Consider the following 7,920-nt stretch of genomic DNA (forward strand, 5'->3'; position numbering starts at 1 on the left):
CAGGAGGTGTGAGAAAGTGTGTAGCCCTGAGGCTGAAGGATGAGCAGAGTATGAGGGGTAAGAACACCTACAGTACCAGTCCAAACTTTTTTACTGTATGTTCTGGTTCAATGGCAGACAGGATCTCACCCTATCACCACCTTTGAATTATAATGCTATATTCAACATGGATGTGAGGGAGAACTAACATTTACCATCCTTTGAGTTCAGCAGTTGTCCATCAAAGCACCCATTACTGGCCGAGACTAGGACCGGGTACCAGTATTCGATATCTTTAAGGTATCAACCGAAATAAATCGATAAAGTAGTATCAAAATGTCTCCTTGTTATGACTGGTCATTTTGTTTTAGTCTGTTCGTGTGCCCTGTGTTTCTTTAGATTTTTCTTGACAGGCAAATATGATTGGCAGCAGCTGGGAGGCACCAGCTATAAAACAGCCAAGATGGCGGCAGTCTGGTGGCAGCAGGCAATTCCCAGTCCTCCTCTCCCAACTGGCCACACTTTTGTTCTGTCTTGGTTTTTGGAAGTAGATATAGTTTTGATAGTTTATGTTGAGTAGTAAGGGTAGACTGCCAGTTTTGGTTAATCTTGTTCTCTCCTGTTTATTTAGTCAGGGAGTTAAGTTCTTGTCATTTGTTTTCTTAAAGTAAGTATTATTATTTTCTAGATAGGATTGTTTTATTTGTTATTTTGGCCTTGGTCCACTCTGAAGTTTCGGTTTTGTATTTTATTTATGTCTATTAAATGTATTTATTACTTTGTGTAAATAAATTTTCCTTATACACAACTAAGTTCGCCTGTGGCTACTTGGGAATTGGGGAAGATGGGGCCTAATCAGGTTATGCCCTAGGCACCCCTAGACTGGGGCATAACAGTCAAACGATACCTGCAATCGATCCTTTTTGCACCCAGAGCTAGAAAATATGACTATTTGTATGGACTTGCTCACAGCCAATAACCCCAAGTGTTCTTTGATTAAATGCGATATATTGGCCCACTGCCAATCATATGCCAAGAAGCTACAACCCGTCTGTGTTGGTGAAGTCGGGGTGAATTTGAGTTAGTACACTTAGCAGTTCAGCAGCCAACATGCCACCTAAACGCTCTAAAGTGTGGCTACACTATACTACACACCATCAAAACAGATCTAACTGCAAAGGTAGCAAATATAATATAACAGAAAATCTACCAAATTGCAAAGATTTGCTGCTCATTAAAACAACCAGATGAAAACTAGAGAAAGAAAGACAGTCAGCCCACTCCTAGAAACCGCAGAAAAACAAATCCATTACCTATTTGCATACATACTCACTCTCTCTTTGTCACACGCACACACACACACACACACACACACACACACACACACACACACACTCCTGTCATGAGTCATGCCAAAGAAGAGAACAGACGCAGCAAAATTTGAGCACGGTCATAATAATGCTGCTGCGAAAGCACTTTGCATACTGCATTAATGAGCGTTAGATAGAATAGAGCTCCATATGTGAGCAAAAGGTCAGACGTGCATGACCTTGATCCTCAAAGCATTTTGAGGGACGGGACCGAGCTGTTTCTGTTTGGATCCAGAACCCCTGATTTTCTCAAGCACGGCCACCTGGGAGTTAAAGAGAAGGCGATGTAGAGGTTGCACAAAGATGTGTGAGGAAATGAAACAGTACTAAAGACAAATCATTTAAAAAAAAGACATTAAAAAAGGCATTATGGACACAATGAGCCATCTCCTTAAAAGTTTAAAACAGTTGGATGAAGCAACCCTTTATTCCTAATTGTTGTATGACCCATGGACAGGACCTGCTGACCAGAATGCCACTCTGACACAATTCTATCTAATATCTCAGCATAAATAATGCTTCAACATAAAGAAATAGGGATATGCTAAGTGTAATTAAAGTCATAAGCCTATAAATATTCAAAGAGCAGTCATGAACTTTGAAAAGAAGAAGTGGTGATTAACTTCAACCCCGTCATTACTCAGTCATATAGATGACTGGCTTCTAATTATCACAGTAAGCCTCCAACCCGTCACTGTGCTCCCAGCACAAAACGCAGTGCTCAGAGCTCTGGGCTTGACATGCTGGATGACACACGCAGTTAAATCAAGCTTCACAAGTTCTCAAAAGCTCCGTCTTTTAGGACAGAGACAGAGAGAGAGAGAGTTAGACGTAGCTGCGAGCCAGGACAGAGCTCTGTGAAGGAGTCCGGGCCCAGATAGAAGCTTTCCCTCCCTGAGGACAGAGAGCCGGTTCAGCCTCTCTAAACTTTGGAAGTTGATGAAAGCTCTGTCAGGCGCAGAAATGATGTTATTCTCTTTCCAACTCTTCATGTCCCAAAAGAACCCAAGGGAGGTTTTGACAGAAGGTCCCTGGACAGATCCAAATACTTGGTGTTGAAGGGGGTGGGGGGGGGGGGGGGGGGAGTTTTTGAGAGCAGTGGAGACATTTTTTATCTGAGCAGCTGCTATATTTCAGGTACAGGAGACAGTTGTATACCTTATAACAAGCACTAACTGCCCTAGGTAGTGTAGAGGCGAAAATGGATAGTCGAGAGGGGAAAAAGTGTATTATAATGTCTCCTCTGCCTTTTATACTGTCAGTTAACATACACAATACTGCATTTTAAAAAGCTACAGGGATTTCGAAATGACTATACATCCAATGCAAGTTGAATGATTTCATCAACAAAACAGTCATCTGCCTGCACTCCTACTGCCAGAGTGTCAGAGCAGACAAAGGATGTGTGAATAATTGACAGCACGGCAGCCAGGTGCAGTCACAGCCAACTAATGGAGGGTGGAAAACATGAACTCTGTGTGGACTGGAGGTGGGGGGTGGGGGGGTGTTGGCACAGCATCCTGTCCATACAATATAACACTGAGCTTTTATCAATGGTGAGACTTTAGGCAAGGGAAAAGGTGGACATGTTTTTTGCAGAATGGAGTTGTAACTGTAGAGACATTTTCGATGAGTGGCTGGACAGATGTGGAAGCAGAAGTAACTTTATTGGTTGAGTGAAGCCCATAGACTAGGGTGGGGTGGGGGGATTAAATGCAGCACTGAGCAAATCATTTGTGAGTTTGTGAGGGGATGTTTTCACCGCCTGGAGTTTTGGGTTCACAGGCTTGCTGCCATGTTTGTCAGTTACTGCTGCCAGAATAGCCTAATTTTGGACAGTATGAGAAGGGAAGAAATCATCCTCCATTTGTCTCCTCATACTGAAACTATGAGACTTCTTGAGGGGCAGTTACTCTTTTATTGTTTTTTAAAAGGCACCCCCACACCTAATGTACTGTGTCCTGCCTCTTCCTGATGTTGGCACACTATATAAAATTGTGAACGCAAAGATAAAAACATACATAGACGTTTTGGTGCGCTAGGGTGAAAGGGTTAGAGTTAGCACAACAGCAACTTTTAGGTTTCCCAGAGTCATTGCAAAGACAATGTTTTATTTTAATGTGGTAAAACAGTTAGATGTGATGTTTTTTGTAATACCTCTGCTGCTGTAGAGGTATAAATACATTCAGCACACACTACTACTACTACAGTCTACAGTTAGCTGAGCTAGCCGCCGAGCTAGCAGCCGAGTTAGCCGCCGAGCTAGCAGCTTAGCAGCAGAAAGCTCTCAAACGTAGCGTCCATGTTTCGGGTAGGGGTAGAGGCAGAGACATTATAATAAGAGGAGACATATCACTCCCATTGAAATGCATAGGGAAACTACGTAACGCCAAGATGGCCGCTGTTTGCACATGTCCCGCCTCTTCTGGTGCCGTTGCTCCAATCATTTTGCTGGTCCAACGCGGTCACGTTTTTGCGACACTTGGAAGTCATTTTCAACAGCGACATTTTAAAACACATGATCAGCAGTTTATACTACTTTGTGTACATATATTTTGTAATGCTTTATCCAAAATTGTGGCATGATCTGGGAAAGTTGACTGTGAGCAAACTCCTGTCTCTGCTGTGAGCGTAAGATGACGTCTTGCTGTCAGTGCCTGCCGTAAATGAAGACTGTCGTGAAGTATTGCGCATGCGCAGTCCAAGATGCCTGTAAGGAAAAAGGCTTTTAAAACGTTAATTTGAGACCAAACCATCAAACCCTTTCAGCGATTATAGTTTGATTTTCATCGTGATTTCAAAACATATGTTTTTTATGTCCCTTAGACCTCGGAAAATGGAGATACAGCTCTCTCCCTATTCATTTAGATAGCCGGTTGGTCTTCCTATGGCCAAATAGCTGCCCGGAGGCGTGGCCAATTTTGCCGCCGAGTGAGATGACTTGCCTTAGAAGGACTTTGGTAGAGGTGGTGACTTTGATTGACAGGTGACACTTGGTAGGGGGTGGGGTTTCAGCGGACTCGGCGGGAACTCCTACAGCGTTTGATAACAGAGAAAAAGGCTGAGGCTATGAGTTTTACACAACTTTGAAGCCTAATTTCATATATTTGGCGATTTTTTTAATCATTCAAATTTGGCAGGGTGGTTAACAACACACTTTTCTGTGGTATGTCAAACTCAGAACACATATTTATTCTTACTTTACACAGACTAAAATAGTATTAAAGTTACTGGCAATATCTTGGAAGCTGGTGACAACAGCAGTAAAAGACTAATGTGTTTTAGTTCACAAAGATTTTACAGCTATATTTGGTAATTTAACTATTACTGGTAGATGTAACAGCAGATTGGTGTGTAAAAGTTGAATGTTATTCTTTGTTTTATTGAGAAAGGATGAATGGTGGAGTTTAAGTGAAGACTATTGTGAAAAGAAACTTGTGGTTTAATTTAAAGAGAGAAGAGAAATGAAGTCTGTTTGAATAAAGACAGAGAACAGCCTCTAAGTCATGCCTGAGACCTGTAACACACTTGAATACAAGTCAAACAAACTGGTGTGTGTGAAGAATTTGTTCTTGGTTTGATGAATGAACAGCAGTTGTCTTTTAGGTATCCCAGTCGTGAAGAATTGCTGCTTTTGCTACTGGACCATTTTCCCAGCAGATATTTTGTCTTGTCAAAGCAGGAAAAATGCAGGTGTAAATAATAACATTCACTCTGGCTCCATTCTATTAACATTAATTCTACCTCTGGGGTACCTGCAGACCCCAGAGGTATACTTGCGCTTTATTCTATCATTCCAATTTTACATGACTTAGTCAACCAATTTGTTCCTAATGACTTCATGTCATTGTTTTCTGTTTCTGGTTTAATTAGTGCTTTTTTTTCAAGATTTATTTTTGGGCTTTCTTCCTTTATTTACATAGTAACTGGCAGAGATGCTGACAGGAAGTAGGGAGAGAGAGAGAGAGAGGGAGAGAGGGGAATGACCTGCAGCATAGGTCCCTGGCCGGATTTAAACCAGGAACACCACTCGACCACTAGGGCGCTCCTAATTAGTGCTTTTTAAAACCAAAAAAAGCCACTGTATAGGGGTCCTTGGAGACCGCAGTCAAAACCATCCAATTTTACCCATGTAGTTTTAATTGATGGAACTATTTATTGAGTTCATGTTTGCTATGGTTCCTAATTGAAAGTAGGGGGTAAGGGCACATTTTGAAGGTTTTGTGGAAAAACTGTGCATGATAAAAGCTGAAATATGCATGAAAGAAAAGTTAATATTTTCATTTTACACAATTAATTTACACAGTAGATTAAATGAACTGTCACTTTCACAAAATAATAAAAACCTGTTTTTCCAGATTATATTGATTATATAACTAATAGCATTTTGCTTTGATGGTTGATTTTTTTATGGTAGTTTATTCAGCACCCTAGTCAGTGGTCCTTGTATGATTAAATGTTGGCAGGATGAAGGTTAATATATATAACATATTATCCTTGCGGCCCTGCTAATAAAACTGCTACTACAGCATTACTTCCAGCTGTTAACACTGCTGCTCCTGAGATCTCTGCTGTCACTGCTACTATGACAGCTCTTGTAATTGCTCACAGATTCAATCCAGTTGAATTTGTATGTATTTATTGTTAATGGTACACAGAAAATGGAATTACTACATGGAATCATTCTTCAACATGTATAGAGCAACAGCCGTTTGCTCAGAGTGTGTCTGGCGCTGGTGACTTACTTGTAAAGTAAAGTGTGGACCACCTACCATCACAAGGTCATCCGGGCTGCTGAATCTGGAGTTGCCTCTGTGATTTTGGGGCGGGAAGCCAGTCACAGCCTTATGCTCATCAGCCATCTAAATCAATAGAGATTCTGTTACTTTTTCAATAACAATATCCTTTTGGAACAATATCTGCAGGACAGGTTTTCATACCTTAAGCCTCCATGCTGGCTTTGTGGAGTCCTGGTTCAGGCTGAAATAGAGCAGCATGTGGGTGCCACCATTTAGAATCTGCTCCTCTGGCTCACCCAGTGTCTGTACCATAGTTTTCATCTGGACAAAGAATATATACAATCACTTCTACCAGCAAGATACACCATGTTTCTGTTTGTGTTTCGATATGGAGCTTCACAATTAAATGTAGGTGTATTAGATTACACACCAGGTGATACTTGGCAGCGCTAAGGGAACGGCAAGCTGCCAAGGTACAGGGTTGTCAGAACTGCACCCAAAGACCACATATCTGCAAACTTTGAGATGAAAGGACCCAGAATCACTTCAGGAGACCTGAAAGAGGAAGGAGAGAAGCACATTTTAGAAGATGTTAAAAACAATTGCTGCACAGATTGAGCCGTTAGATGTAATCATGTTTGTGCTGTTAACTCAACTTAATGAGAAAATATTAAAATAATGCTAAGTAACATGAGTGTGATTGTTCAGTCATACAGCATTTACAGTCTTATTCTAAGGGAATACAGAACATCTATTTAGAGAAAGCAGATGGTAAAACCTTTAATGCTTTGATAGTATACTTTTTTTTGCTGCAATGTAAACACTTGTCCTTTTTATTTAACCCAGCATTGCTTTTGAGGTCTTTTAAACCAAACCAATATAATATAACACAACAATAGCTTTTCTGTGATAGCTTCTCATGTATGAAAGCAACCAGAACACGCTAACAGAGGGTCTATCTATGCTAAGAAACAGGAGAAAACAGTGATTAGACTAAGAAGGAAATGGATGGAAGTTCTTGCTGGCATGAGTCTTCCATTACTGTGGACCGTAAGAAAGAAAGAACTCCCATAGCTTTCAGTAGCATGAACAGCACCTTGGAGAGCGCCAAGGCACACAGTCCTGACAAAATACAAATTGATACACCAACCAAAACCATGACATTACTCTCTGTTGACTTTTATAGGTTCCATAATCCTAATGATAAATACTTCAAAGTAAGACTAAATTTGTTTCAAGGTGAAATGATTATTTGTCTGATAAGAAAATGGGATTTAATGACATGGACCAATACAATATAAAGTGAAAGGTGCTTCAGGAGTGAAGTTGCTGAAATATTAACATGAATTAACTCTGTTGATACTGTTCATTAACTTCAGACAGATCAGGTGGATGTTGAGTGATGGAAATAAAGAAAGCAGAACAGGTGAGGAGTTTATGAGTCACCTATCATCAAGCCGAGAAAATATATATGTCTTTTTGCAAGTCAAGGTACATATAGTATAAAAATAGATGAAAGGTCTGTGTCGTATAGATGACTTTTGTCACAGAAAAAAAATGTCACCCCAAGCTCCATCTACATGAAACAATGCTGATGATAATGACAAGGACATTAAAGGGGTGTTAACAAGCTCTCAAGATCATGCTTCATCACAGGTAATCCTTTGTGGCACAGTTACACAATGAGAGCAAGCAAAGCAAACACATGAATGTAAAACAGCTTGATATCAACAGCTGCTGCATATTGAAGAAGTAATGTAGATGTTTGTTGAGTGACAGAGTAAATAGCCATGAAATTACATTACCATTACATATTGTTGTTGGTATGAAAG

This window comes from Scomber japonicus, chromosome 11 (assembly GCF_027409825.1).
Source record: "Scomber japonicus isolate fScoJap1 chromosome 11, fScoJap1.pri, whole genome shotgun sequence".
Lineage (NCBI taxonomy): Eukaryota > Metazoa > Chordata > Actinopteri > Scombriformes > Scombridae > Scomber > Scomber japonicus.